Here is a 12995-nt window from a genome sequence, read left to right as displayed (position 1 = left end):
GCTCTGCCAGCTTTGAAGCTCCCAGCTTAGGGTCCAAACCACTGGGCTATTGGCTATTTAGGAGTTTCTCCCTCACTCCAAAAGTCCATCCTGGACCTGAGAAATCTTCCCAACAAAAGTTTAATTGAAACCAATATATTTCTGCAAAAAAATTCCATTTAGTTGAATCCACATTTTCAAAAAAAAAAAAAGGGTGTTGTTGAAAATTTCCCAACCAACTCTAGATTTTGTGCACCTCCATATTTGCATACCCACTTGAAACACCTTAAAGTGATCTGTTTTTCAGAGGATGGGTCCTCAACACTTTCTGAAAATCAGGCCAATTTAATGTGTCTTAACTTGTGCACCCAAAAACTGGGGCACACAAAATCACATAATTTTTGAAAACGTTGGCCTTAGTGTTTGTATACATCATCAATTCTCACCAATGAAAATAAAATGTTAACTTATATCTTTTCATATTTACTACGATTTAAAAAAGGCTTCCTTACCATACATACTGGGAGATGAGAGCTACAGAGAATTCCCTGCTTAGAGAGTCTGTGGGCTCAGAAACACTGAGGCCTACTCAAGATGATCTCTGTTGTAGATGGATTTTGGAAAACATAGCAGCTTGCTATAGGTTTAACTAACTGTAATTGAATCAATTGTTTGGCATGGCATTTTGCTTTGGATTGAAACTGTTTTATAACAGCTTGTAGAGATAACCCCCCTGCCTGCATTATCAAGGCAACCTGGCCCCTTGGATAAACAATTTCATGAGTCCTACATCACAGAAGAAATGGTGCGCTCAGACTGAAGTGCACAGAACAATAGCACTTAGTAGAAATCCATTCTTGGAACAGTGGGAGACTGTATTTTATATAGTCATGTTGAAAATTTAAAAATATTGCTGAAATGTTTTGTCATGAAGTTGAGAATGCCTCTGAGTAAAGAGGCTGGACTATTCAAAAGTTTCCAGTGACATAGTGGTGAAGGCCTCAGACTGCATGCAGAAAGTGAGCTTTCTGGAACATGTCTAGAATGTGTGATTTCTATTTTATATGAATGAATCCCTGATCTGTGAAGCCTGGCTCTGAGAAATGAGATAAAATATCATTTGTATATTGAAGAAACTTTGATCTACAGAAGTGTTTCTTAAACGGGGGTCCCCGAGGGTACTCCAGGGGGTCTGCTGACCCTGCAGATCAACTCCTCCCACTCCCTCTATCTCCTGGAGGGGAGTCTCCATGCGCCGCCCCTGCCCCCAGAGCAGACTCTGCAGCTCCCACTGGCTGGGAACTTCGGCCAAAGGGAGATGCGGGGCAGTGCCTGCGGGCAGCGGCAGCATTCAGAGACCCTCTGGCCCCAAGAGATGTGCCAGTTGCTTTCCGGAGCAGCCCAAGATAAGCACCGCCCAGCCGGTGCCCATACCCCTCCTGCACCCCAACCCTCTGCCCCAGCCCAGAGACGGCACCCAAACTCCTTCCCAGAGCCTGCACCCCTCACCCCTTCCTGCACCCAAATGACTTCCCAGAGCCTGCACTCCACACCCTCTCCTGCACCAGCCTGGTGAAAGTGAGTGAGGGTGCTGGACAGTGAACGATGGAAGGAGGGGGAATGGAGTGAGTGGGGAGATGGGGCAGGAGTGGGGCCTTGAGGGAAGGGATGGAGTGGGAGCAGGGCCTGGGGTGAAGCAGGGGGGCTGGGGGTCCCCAAAAATGTTAAATCAAAATGGGAGGTCTTCGGGCTGCTAGAGTTTGAGAACTGCTGATCTATAGCGAGGAAAGCTCTAAAGCAGACATTGGACAATGAGGTTATATGCTACACAAATGTAATGTCAGCAAAATTTGTACATATTATATATACCAGATACTACCCATGTACAGTGCATTAGGCAATATGAAAAGAACATGAGTTGTGAATGATAAGATGGACTATGACTGCATAGGTTAGTAAGAGTACTTGCAGTATATGTTTTAATTTCCTAATCATGAGCTTATCCAGACTCCAGATTTTGCCTGGTTTTGATTAGTGGAGTAGTAAGCATGTGTCTAATATGATCTTATCTACTGCACAGTAGATAAGATAGTAAGAAAAGACAGCCACTTCCCATAATTAACAGTGGCTTCTACCAGTGAGAATGACTATGATCAAGAATAAGACTCTTCATTTGTAAAACAAACAAACCTGATTTTTTCCCTAGCTAAATTAAATACTAGATTTCACTAAGGCCAATAAAGTACAATAACCTGTACTTCAAAATCTACAGGATTTCAAAAGGTTTTTTTAAATTATACATCATTATATATATTTAAACAACACATCCTGTATAGCAACTCTGATTTTTCAGTTCAGCCATTTAATTCCTCCATCTGTTATGCTCCAAACTGTAATGGGTGTTGTAGGAATGTCTAGAGCACATTAGATCAACAAACAACAGGGAGCTCTTCAGCTAGCTATTCGGGCAGAGACCGCCCCTTATCTTTGTAATACCCTGTACATTTTGGAACAGCGCGACAAGCCAGTTAAAGGGCTAGTCTACACTGGCCATGCTAAAGCGCTGCTCTGGCCACGCTTTAACGTGGCTTGTGGGGTTGCGGCTCAGCGCTGGGAGAGAGCTGTCCCAGCACTAAAAAAACCCACCTCAACGAGAGGCTGCTGCACTGTTTACACTGGCGCTTTACAGCGCTGTAACTTGCTGCGCTCGGAGGTCGGGGGGGAGGTCACACCCCTGAGCAAGAAAGTTGCAGCGTGTAAATTGCCAGTGTAGACAACTTCACATAGTGCGAGGAAGAGTGGATGGCCTGAGGAAGAGAGGAACAGGACTGGCTCTAGGCACCAGCAAAGCACGCACGTGCTTGCGGGGGCACAATTCCAGGGCACCTCTGGCCACCTTTTTTTTTCTTTTTTTTTCCCCGCTTGGGCAGTTGCGCTTTCGGAGCTTGGGGTGGCAGATTTTTTGCTTGGGGCAGCAAAAACCTAGAGCCGGTTCTGGAGAGGAAAATCTGAGGGTAAAGTGCTTGGCTTTCCCACTGATAAACTGGGAATTACTTAAAAACAACGAGAAGTCTTTGGTGGCACTTTAAAGACTAATAGATTTATTTGGGCATAAGCTTTCATGGTTAAAAAAGCCCACTTCTTCAGATGCATTTATGGACAAAAATCAGATATCAGGAATGGTAACATACAAAAGCCAGTAGGAGAACACTTCAATCTCCCTGGACATTCTATAACCGATGTAAAAGGAGCCATACTTCAACAACAAAAAACTTCAAAAACAGCGTTCAAAGAGAAACTGCAGAGCTACAATTTATTTGCAAATTTAACACCATCAATTTGGGCTTGAATAGGGACTGGGAGTGGCTGGCTCACTACAAAAACCATTTTCCCTCTCTTGGTATTGGTATCAATTATTGGGAGTGGCCCACATCCACTCTGATTGAATTGGCCCTGTCAGCATTGGTTCTCCACTTGTAAGGTAACTCCCTTCTTTTCATGTGTCTGTATATTTATGCCTACATCTGTAATTTCCACTCCATGCATCTGAAGAAGTAGGTTTTTTTACCCACAAAAGCTTATGCCCAAATAAATCTGTTAGTCTTTAAGGTGCCACCGGACTCCTTGTTGTTTCTGTGGATACAGACTAACACGGCTACCACTCTGATACTAGGAATTACATGTATAACTTCTGCTTGCATAAATGAGATGGACAGTTCTGCTGCCTTTAAGTTCACCTGCCTTCACCTGCCCCACATTATAGTTATTTATTAATATTTGCACTGCAGTAACACCCAGATGCTCAAGTCAGGACCAAAGCTTCTTTGTACTAGACTTTACAAACACATAGGGTATGTCTACACTGCAGTCGACTTCTCTATGTCAGACAGCTAAGGACAGGTATCAGTGTTATATATGAAACCCAACAGCAGCCAGCACTCTTGTGTTGCTTCAAACTCAGTTGTCAACCTGACTCATTTTCAGTAGGCTCAAATATAATCCAGGATAGAAGCAATTTGCACAGAAAGCTAAGAGGTCAATTCAGTAGCACTTTGTGTTCGTTGGTTTACTTATGTGTATTCACTGTAGTTACAACAAAAGCAAGGACATTTTACTGAATGCATTTAAAATCCTCCCCACCCACACCATAAACTATGTGAAATGAGATCATCACCCTCAAACGAGGAGACTGTCTCTTGGAAAGTTTATTCAAACCAATTCACAGCCCCCCAGGGTTTATGTGAACCCATCAATTTACAAAAGACTAAGACCCCAAATAACCAAAACCCCTATTTCTCCCTATGACCCAGAAGTTAGAGGAGCATAATGGTCATATCCCACTTCATTATTACACAATAAAAATAATGATGTGGTAATCCTTGTCCACTTTGAAGACAGCCAATGTTGTCCAGGAATTAAGTCACTCTTAACCACAGCATTTTGGTTCTTTTTGTTTGGGATGATGAAGTTAATGGTTCAGAATAACTACAAGGGAACTGTAAACAAAAGTTCTCTCTTATTTTTCAAGTGCACTCCAACTTTAGCCCACAGGAAGGCACTGAACTGCTGTTATCACAAATACTTCTTTGTAATCTGTCATGGTACATTTTGAAAAATAGAAACCTCATTTGACACAGTGAAAATTTCTGTACAGATAAAAATGAAAATTATCACTGTGAAAACAAGGCTAGAAAAGTAAAACAAGGGAAGAAAAATAACTACCATCCTGCCTTAACATGGGGGGGATGGACTCCTGAGGGCCCTTCCAGCCATGTATTTCTATGAATCCAGCTTTATTAATGACGCTATCAGGGTCGGGGGAGAGGTCTCCTGCCTTCCAAAGGGCTGTTACATGGCATAGTCAAAAATCCCTCTTTAAGAATAGGTCTCCCTTGTACCTAAAAATAAAGAAGATAAAAATTATGCTATTGAGCAGAGTGCACACCATCACTTGTGCTATTTCTTCCAGCTCTCCCCACCTTCAAGTTGAGCCCCAGTAAGCAGCAGTAAAAAACAGGCCAGTACCTTTGATGAACCAATCTCTATGAACTCTGGGATACTTTATCCTTCTTTGAGGAAAAAAGTGTAGAGCTAGCTCTAAGTTCAATTTGATGGCCTAGGCTAGGTAAGAGTGAGTGAGCGAGTGTGTGTGTGTGTGTGTAAGCAAAGGGAGGGGTTATGTTGAAAAGACTGCAGGTTACTGTTGAGGTGGAGGTAAAGTGATAAAAAAAAAACCCATCCTTAAGGAAATCTGTACTCCCAAAACAATAAAAAGGAGGTGGGAACCAACTGAAAGTCTAGAAGATATATGTTCATGGTCTCCAATCTTGTGTGGAAGGACTAGATACAAGAAAAATCCTTCCACAGCACCTAAGGATAACAGGGCTTAATCCTGTGGTCATTGAGATTAATGGTGAAACATCTATTGACTTCAGTGGGACAGGATCAAACACTATAATGAAGACTCTGCTTGCAGAAGTGCTATCTAACATCAGTAAGGAGAAATTCTGTGCAGAAGTAATCATTATCTGATGTCAGGGTCAGAGAGAAATTGAAAGCTTGCTTAAGAACATGATGAAGTCCTTTATGGCAGAACTTTGTTTATTGTTTCTCTATGATGGATACAGTATTCTTTTTGCATGGAAAGGCTGTGAGGTCCTACCAGAGCTTCGGGACTATTGTGTCTCTCTGTATGTATGTGGAAGCAACACCCACAGTGCTGGAGGTCTGACACAAGAAGGAAAAAGATGATAGATTTTTCTTTGGGGAGAACAAGCAGAAAATCTGCATTCTATGTGCTCCTAACACCGACAAGGAGCAGTACTAAATATTCACTGAGGAAATGCAGCCAGCTAGCACATTTTAAAATACTGTGTTCCATAACCTGGAGTTGAAGTGCTTTCTTATTTATTATCTTTCCACCTTGTCTTCTCTAACCCTATGCGTACCCTAAAAAATTATGGGTCCAGTCCTACAACTGGTCCCCATATAAGTAAGTGATCTTTCCTCACATGAGTAATCCCATCAAAATCAATAGGAAAACACTCTGCAGGATCAAGCTCCAAATTCCTGGTTCTTTGTGTTTTATTCTATTCCTGTTAATTGTTTTTACAATTTTTTAAAAATAGATAGATACAATAAATGCTTAAAAAATATTATTAAAGGGAGGAGGGAAGAGCATGAGAGAGACCAGGGCTCATACTTTTAGACTGAGGTCTGGTCTACACTATGAGGTGAGGTCAAATTTAGCCGTGTTAGGCCGATTTTATGATGAATGTGTCTACACAACCAACCCTGTTCCACCGACCTAAAGGGCTCTTAAAATCGACTGCTGTACTCCTCCCCGACAAGGGGAGTAGCACTAAAATCGACCTTCCTCGGTCGAATTTGGGGTAGTGTAGATGCATCGCTGTGCAATTCAATGGTATTAGCCTCCAGGAGCTATCGCAGAGTGCTCCAATGTGACAGGTCTGGACAACACTTTCAACTCCTATGCACTTGATAGGTACACAGGAAAAGCACCGGGAACTTTTGAATTTCATTTCCTGTTTGGATAGTGAGTTTGTGTGTGTGGTTTTTGGGAGGGGGGTGAGGGGGTGAGAGAACCTGGATTTGTGCAGGAAATGGCCCAACTTGATTATCATGCACATTGTGTAAAGAGTTGTCACTTTGGATGGGCTATCACCAGCAGGAGAGTGAATTTGTGTGGGGAGGTGGAGGGTGAGAAAACCTGGATTTGTGCTGGAAATGGCCCAACCTGATGATCACTTTAGATAAGCTTCAGAGTAACAGCCGTGTTAGTCTGTATTCGCAAAAAGAAAAGGAGGACTTGTGGCACCTTAGAGACTAACCAATTTATTAGAGCATAAGCTTTCGTGAGCTACAGCTCACTTCCTCAGATGCATCTGAGGAAGTGAGCTGTAGCTCACGAAAGCTTATGCTCTAATAAATTGGTTAGTCTCTAAGGTGCCACAAGTCCTCCTTTTCTTTTTAGATAAGCTATTACCAGCAGGACAGTGGGGTGGGAGGAGGTATTGTTTCATATTCTCTGTGTGTATATAAAGTCTGCTGCAGTTTCCACGGTATGCATCCGATGAAGTGAGCTGTAGCTCACGAAAGCTCATGCTCAAATAAATTGGTTAGTCTCTAAGGTGCCACAAGTACTCCTTTTCTTTTTGTTTGGTCAGCGTGGTGAGCTCAGCAGAACAGGTGACCATGCAGTCCCAGAATCGCAAACAAGCTCCAGCATGGACTGAACGGGAGACACTGGATCTGATTGCTGTATGGGGAGAAGAATCTATGTAGGCAGAACTCTGATCCAGCAGAAGAAATGCTGATATATATGCCAAAATCACACAGGGCATAGTGGACAGAGGCTACACCAAAGAGACACAGCAGTGCTGCGTGAAAATTAAGAAGCTCAGGCAAGCCTATCAAAAGACAAAGGAGGCAAACAGTTGCTCTGGGTCAGAGCCTCCTACATGCCACTTCTATGATCAGCTGCATGTCATTCTAGGGGGGAACCCTACCAGTACTCCACCACTCTCCATGGACACCTGCATGGTGGCAACCTCACACAACATGGATGAGGATTTTGTGGATGAGAAAGAGGAGGAGAATGCGCAGCAGACAACCAGAGGATCCATTCTCCCTAGCAGCCAGGACCTTTTCCTCATCCTGGAGCCAATACCCTCCCAGGATGTATTGTTCCCGGACTCTGAAGGCAGAAAAGGGACCTCTGGTGAGTGCACCTTTGTAATGACACTACAGGGGTTAAAATAAATTGTTTTTAAATGTTTGATTTGCCCTGAACAATTGGGAGGCATTCGTGGCCCTTACAGCTACTGGAAAAGTCTATTAACGTGTCTGGCAATGGAGCGGGAATGCTCCAGGGACATCTCCATGAAGCTCTCCTGGAGGTAAACTGATATCCTTTGCAGAAGGTTTCTGGGGAGGGCTGCCTTATTTCGTCCTCCACGGTAGGACACTTTACCACACCAAGCCAGTAGTCTGGAATCATTGCAGCACAAAGCATGGCCACAAATGGTCCTGGGTTTTGGTCGCATTCATGCAACATTCAGTCTTTATCTTTATGTGTCAGCCTCAGGAGAGTGATATCATTCACGGTCACCTGGTTGAAATAGGGGCATTTTTGTAAGGGACCAGTAATCCCCTCTGTTTGGTGATCCCTGACACATTAGACCCCGGTCATGCTGGGCTGTTTGCGCTCAAATAAAAGGGATCATCCCAGAGAATAGCCACACAGGGGAAGGGAGGGGTGTGCTGCACATCCACCCCAAAACTGCTATCCCTCCTTTTAAACAGCAACCACAGACCCTCCTTTTAAATGGCAAACCCAACTGGCATTGGTTGCTATGGGAAGGAGGGTGCTGCAGTTTGAAACTATTCCCACATGTTATGAATGTGGAAGACACCAACCCCACGTACCCTTTGGCTTACCATGGCTGCCTGGAAACAGAATTCTGTTGTCCAGCCATGTGTGATGTGTCACCATACCGGCAGGTGCTCAATATAAAAGGCAAAATGCGACCTTGTACCTAAAAACACATGTGCTGTCTGCTGTGAATTGCTTGATTCACTGTGAAAGAGTATCCCTTTTGTTCTCAGAAATGTATCTTCTTAAAATCTACTCTCCCTTTTTTTTCCCCGGCAGCTGCAAATGTTTCTATGTTCCCCACATCAACTCCGGTTATCACAGATTAGAAGGTGAAAAAAAAAGCACTCGCGATGACATGCTTTCTGAGCTCATGCAGTCCTCCTGCACTGATAGGGCACAGCTGAATACATGGAGACATTTGGTGGCAGAGGCCAGGAAAGCATACAGTGAGTGTGATGGGAACATGCAGGAGGAGATGCTGAGGCTAATGGGGGAGCAAACGGACATGGTGAGGCATTTGGCAGAGCTGCAGGAAAGGCAACTACAGTACAGATCCCCACTGCATCCATTGTGCAATCACCTGCCCTCCTCGCCAAGTTCCATATCCTCCTCACCCAGAGGCCAAAAAAGGTGGGGGAGGCTCTGGGCACCCTGCCACTCAACTCCAGGGGATGGCCCAAGCAATAGAAGGCTGTCATTCAAGCAGCTTTGATTTGTAATGTGGCCTTATCCTTCCCTCGTCTCTCACTCCACCCTGTTATCAAACCCTTTGTACATCCAGGGTACCTTTTACGAGTCAGCATGTTAAGTGATCTCAAGTTTTTTTTAATAAATAAAGAATGATTGGATTCAGAAAAATAAGGACTTTATTTCCTGTGCCAGCTGTGGTCAAAGAGTGGGAGGGGGATTGGATTACAGGGAAGTACATTCACCAAAGGGGTGGGTGGATTGCATCAAGGACAAACACACACAACTGTCAAACCATAGCCTGGTCTGTTATGAAACTGTTTTTCAAAGCCTCTCTGATGTGCAGCGCACCTCAGTATGCTCTTCTAATTGCCCTGGTGTCTGGCTGTTCAAAATTGGCCGCCAATTGCCTCAACCTCCCACCCCACCATAAACATCTCCCCCTTACTCTCACAGATATTGTGGAGCATGCAGCAAGCAGCAATAACAATGGGAATATTGGTTTCACTGAGGTCTAACCTAGTCAGTAAACTGCACCAGCGAGCTTTTACACATCCAAATGCACATTGTACCACCATTCTGCACTTGCTCAGCCTATAGTTGAACTGCTCCTTACTACTGTCCAGGATGCCTGTGTATGGCTTCTTGAGTCATGGCATTAAGGGGTAGGCTGGGTCTCCAAGAATAACTATAGGCATTTCAACATCCCCAATGGTAATTTTCTGGTCTGGGAAGAAAATTCCTTCCTTCAGCTCTTCAAACAGACCAGAATTCTTGAAGATGCGAGTGTCATGCACCTTTCCCAGCCATCCCATGTTGATGTTGGTGAAATGTCCCTTGTGATCCACCAGTGCTTTCAGCAACACTGAAAAGTACCCCTTGCTGTTTACGTACTGGCTGCGAAGGTGATCTGGTCCCAAGATAGGAATATGCGTTCTGTCTATCGCCCCACCACAGTTAGGGAACCCCATTGCAGCAAAGCCATCCACTATGATCTGAACATTTCCCAGAGTCACTATCCTTGATAGCAGCAGCTCAGTGATTGCATTGGCTACTTGGATCATAGCAGCCCGCACAGTAGATTTACCCACTTCAAATCGATTCCCGACTGACCGGTAGCTATCTGGTGTTGCAAGCTTCAGGCTATCACCACTCACTTGTGAACTGCAAGGGTTGCTCTCATCTTGGTATTCTTGAGCTTCAGGGCAGGGGAAAGCAAGTCACAAAGTTGTATGAAAGTGCCCTTACACATGAGAAAGTTTTGCAGCCACTGCGAATCATCCCAGACCTGCAACACTATGCGGTCTCACCACTCTGTACTTGTTTCCCGGGCCCAGAATTGGCATTCCACAGCAGGAACCTGCCCCATTACTACCATGATCAAATTGCCAGGGCCCATGCTTTCAGAGAAGTCTGTGTCCATGTCCTCATCACTATTGTGATCGCGCTGTCATCGCCTCCTTGCCTGGTTTTGCAGGTTCTGCACATACTGCAGGATAATGCGCAAGGTGTTTACAATGCTCGCAACAGCAGTGGTGAGCTGAGCAGGCACCATGCTTGCCGTGGTATGGCATCTGCAGGAGAGCAGAGTTGCAGCGGAAGCGGGGGATGATGACGGACGCCACAAGAATAGATATTTATACAGAACGATGAGAGGACCTGCGAGGTGGATTCATGGCACCAGGAGAGCAGAGTTGCAGCGGAAGTGGTGGATGATGACAACATGGAGAAATTTGCTATTGTGACTAAGCTCATTTACAAGAGGAGAGCAGAGCTGCAGCAGATGACGATGGTTAGCAGTCCTACTGCACTGTCTGCTGACCGCAGCACCCAGGACACAACAGCAGTGGTGACCGTGAGCTGAGCTAAGCGGGCTCCACACTTGCCGTTGTATGGTGTCTGCATGGAAAAAAGGCGCAAAACAATTGTCTGCCATTGCTTTCATGGAGGGAGGGCCGACTGACGACATGTACCCAAAACCACCCGGGACAATGTTTTTGCCCCATCAGGCATTGGGAGCTTAACCCAGAATTCCAATGGGCAGCAGAGACTGCGGGAACTGTGGGATAGCTACCCACAGTGAAATGCTCTGTAAGTCGATGCTAGCCACGGTAGTGAGGACGCACTTCACTAACTTAATGTGTTTAGTGGGGACATACGCAATCGACTGTATAAAATCATTTTCTAAAAATTGACCTCTATAAAATTGACCTAATTTCGTAGTGTAGACATACCCTTAGAAAAAAGAGCCATAGAATTTTAATGTCCTTGGAGAGCAGATGGAATCACCATTTAAATGCCTCACTAGCCAATCCAAAATGAAAACACAATTTTCAAATGGCCTAATCATTATTCATTAGGTGTAACCAAAAGCTTCTAGCTAGCTACCGATATCTATGCACTGTGCTGGTCATCCTGGTACTTGAGAGCTTTACAACTTTAAAAACATTTTAGATTTTTAATTGTAAAGTAAAAAAAAAATCTGAGCAAACACAAAAAAGCAGCTTTGCAAGGGAAGAACCAACACAAGGCAATATATTCAGTAAAATGTTAAGCCTAAATTCATGTAAACATCCCTTTTACTTTTCACCCAGTAGGTTCATCTCCCACAGAGAGACTACGACACCTTTGGTGTCAACTGGCTCCTGTCTGGGCCTGGCAGAAGCAGTGGGTTAATTCTTAGCTCTTTCTCTTAAGGGTTCTGATCCTGCATCACAGAAGTCAATGGTGCTTTGCATACTGACTTCAGCGAAAGCAGGGTGACACCCCAGAGCAGGCACTGGCAGAGGTTAGTATTTGAAACTGTATGAAACATTTATATGAACTGGGGACAAGAAAGGGAGAAGGACAAAGAAACAACAGCACTTTATTAAACCATTCCATTGGGCAACAAGTAGGATTCTGTATCTGGAAAGCCAAGGGTAAAGATAGAACAGTGTGTTTTGGACCCATCATATAGGCCTTGCCCCTATTTGTCTCACTTTATTAACAAACAAGTGTGCAACTTCCAAAGCAAGTTGGCAAACTTATCAACAGTTAGCAGAGACACCCTGAAGAGAAACTAGGTCAGATCCTCAGCTGGTGTATATCAGTGTAGCTGCACTGATTTCAATGAAACTAAGTGATTTACACCAGCTGAGGTTCTACCCCTAAATTATCCTCTCACAAGGTGAGGCATATTTGGGGCAATGTGGGGAAACTTGTATTGCTACTGCCTCTAATGAATCTTTTCTGTTAGTAGAGGACTTCAGTAACCAGTGTTAACCCTGGCACCATTCAAAAGCATTTACTCAGCAAACATTTTGGCAGCAAATATATTGGATCAGAGTTGTAAGGTATTATCCATAGCAATCCTTCACTGATCCATTTTAAAAAAGTGTTTGCTTGCCAAGCAGTTTCTGCAAACATTCTCCTCTGCAGATCAGCTGGAACACATGTCCTTGTCATTAGGGGTGATGTCTAATTGCCCTAATCCATACAGCCAAGATCATTTTAATGAAAGGAACTTCTAAACTATTGTCACAGTTATGGGACTGAGCCTGATCCCCCTTATATTGCTTTTCACCAGTAACTCCAATGAGTTTAGTGAAGTTACATCTGCTTTCCAACAGTGTGAGAATCAGGCTTTATGCATTTAACTTATAGCTGGACACAACTCCATAATGATTTTGCTATTTGCCCTTCATCAAGGAGTTTTACATTGTCAGAGAAAATGCAGCTCTAAATGAACATTTAGCCCAATTGTAGTTTTAAGACCCCTCTCACCTTGATATCTAAGCAATGACACAGGGTGACAATGAAAGTGAAAAAGCTGCACAGCAGACATTATGTGCTAAATTTAAAATCACAATCCCCATATTTGAATCCAAGGTGTCAAACCCTAGATCAGAGAGGTAGACTGAAGTAGACCAGATGGCCTAGCTTCTGGAAA

This window comes from Lepidochelys kempii, chromosome 3 (assembly GCF_965140265.1).
Source record: "Lepidochelys kempii isolate rLepKem1 chromosome 3, rLepKem1.hap2, whole genome shotgun sequence".
Taxonomy (NCBI): Eukaryota; Metazoa; Chordata; order Testudines; family Cheloniidae; genus Lepidochelys; species Lepidochelys kempii.
Note: the sequence above shows the minus strand (reverse complement) of the source record.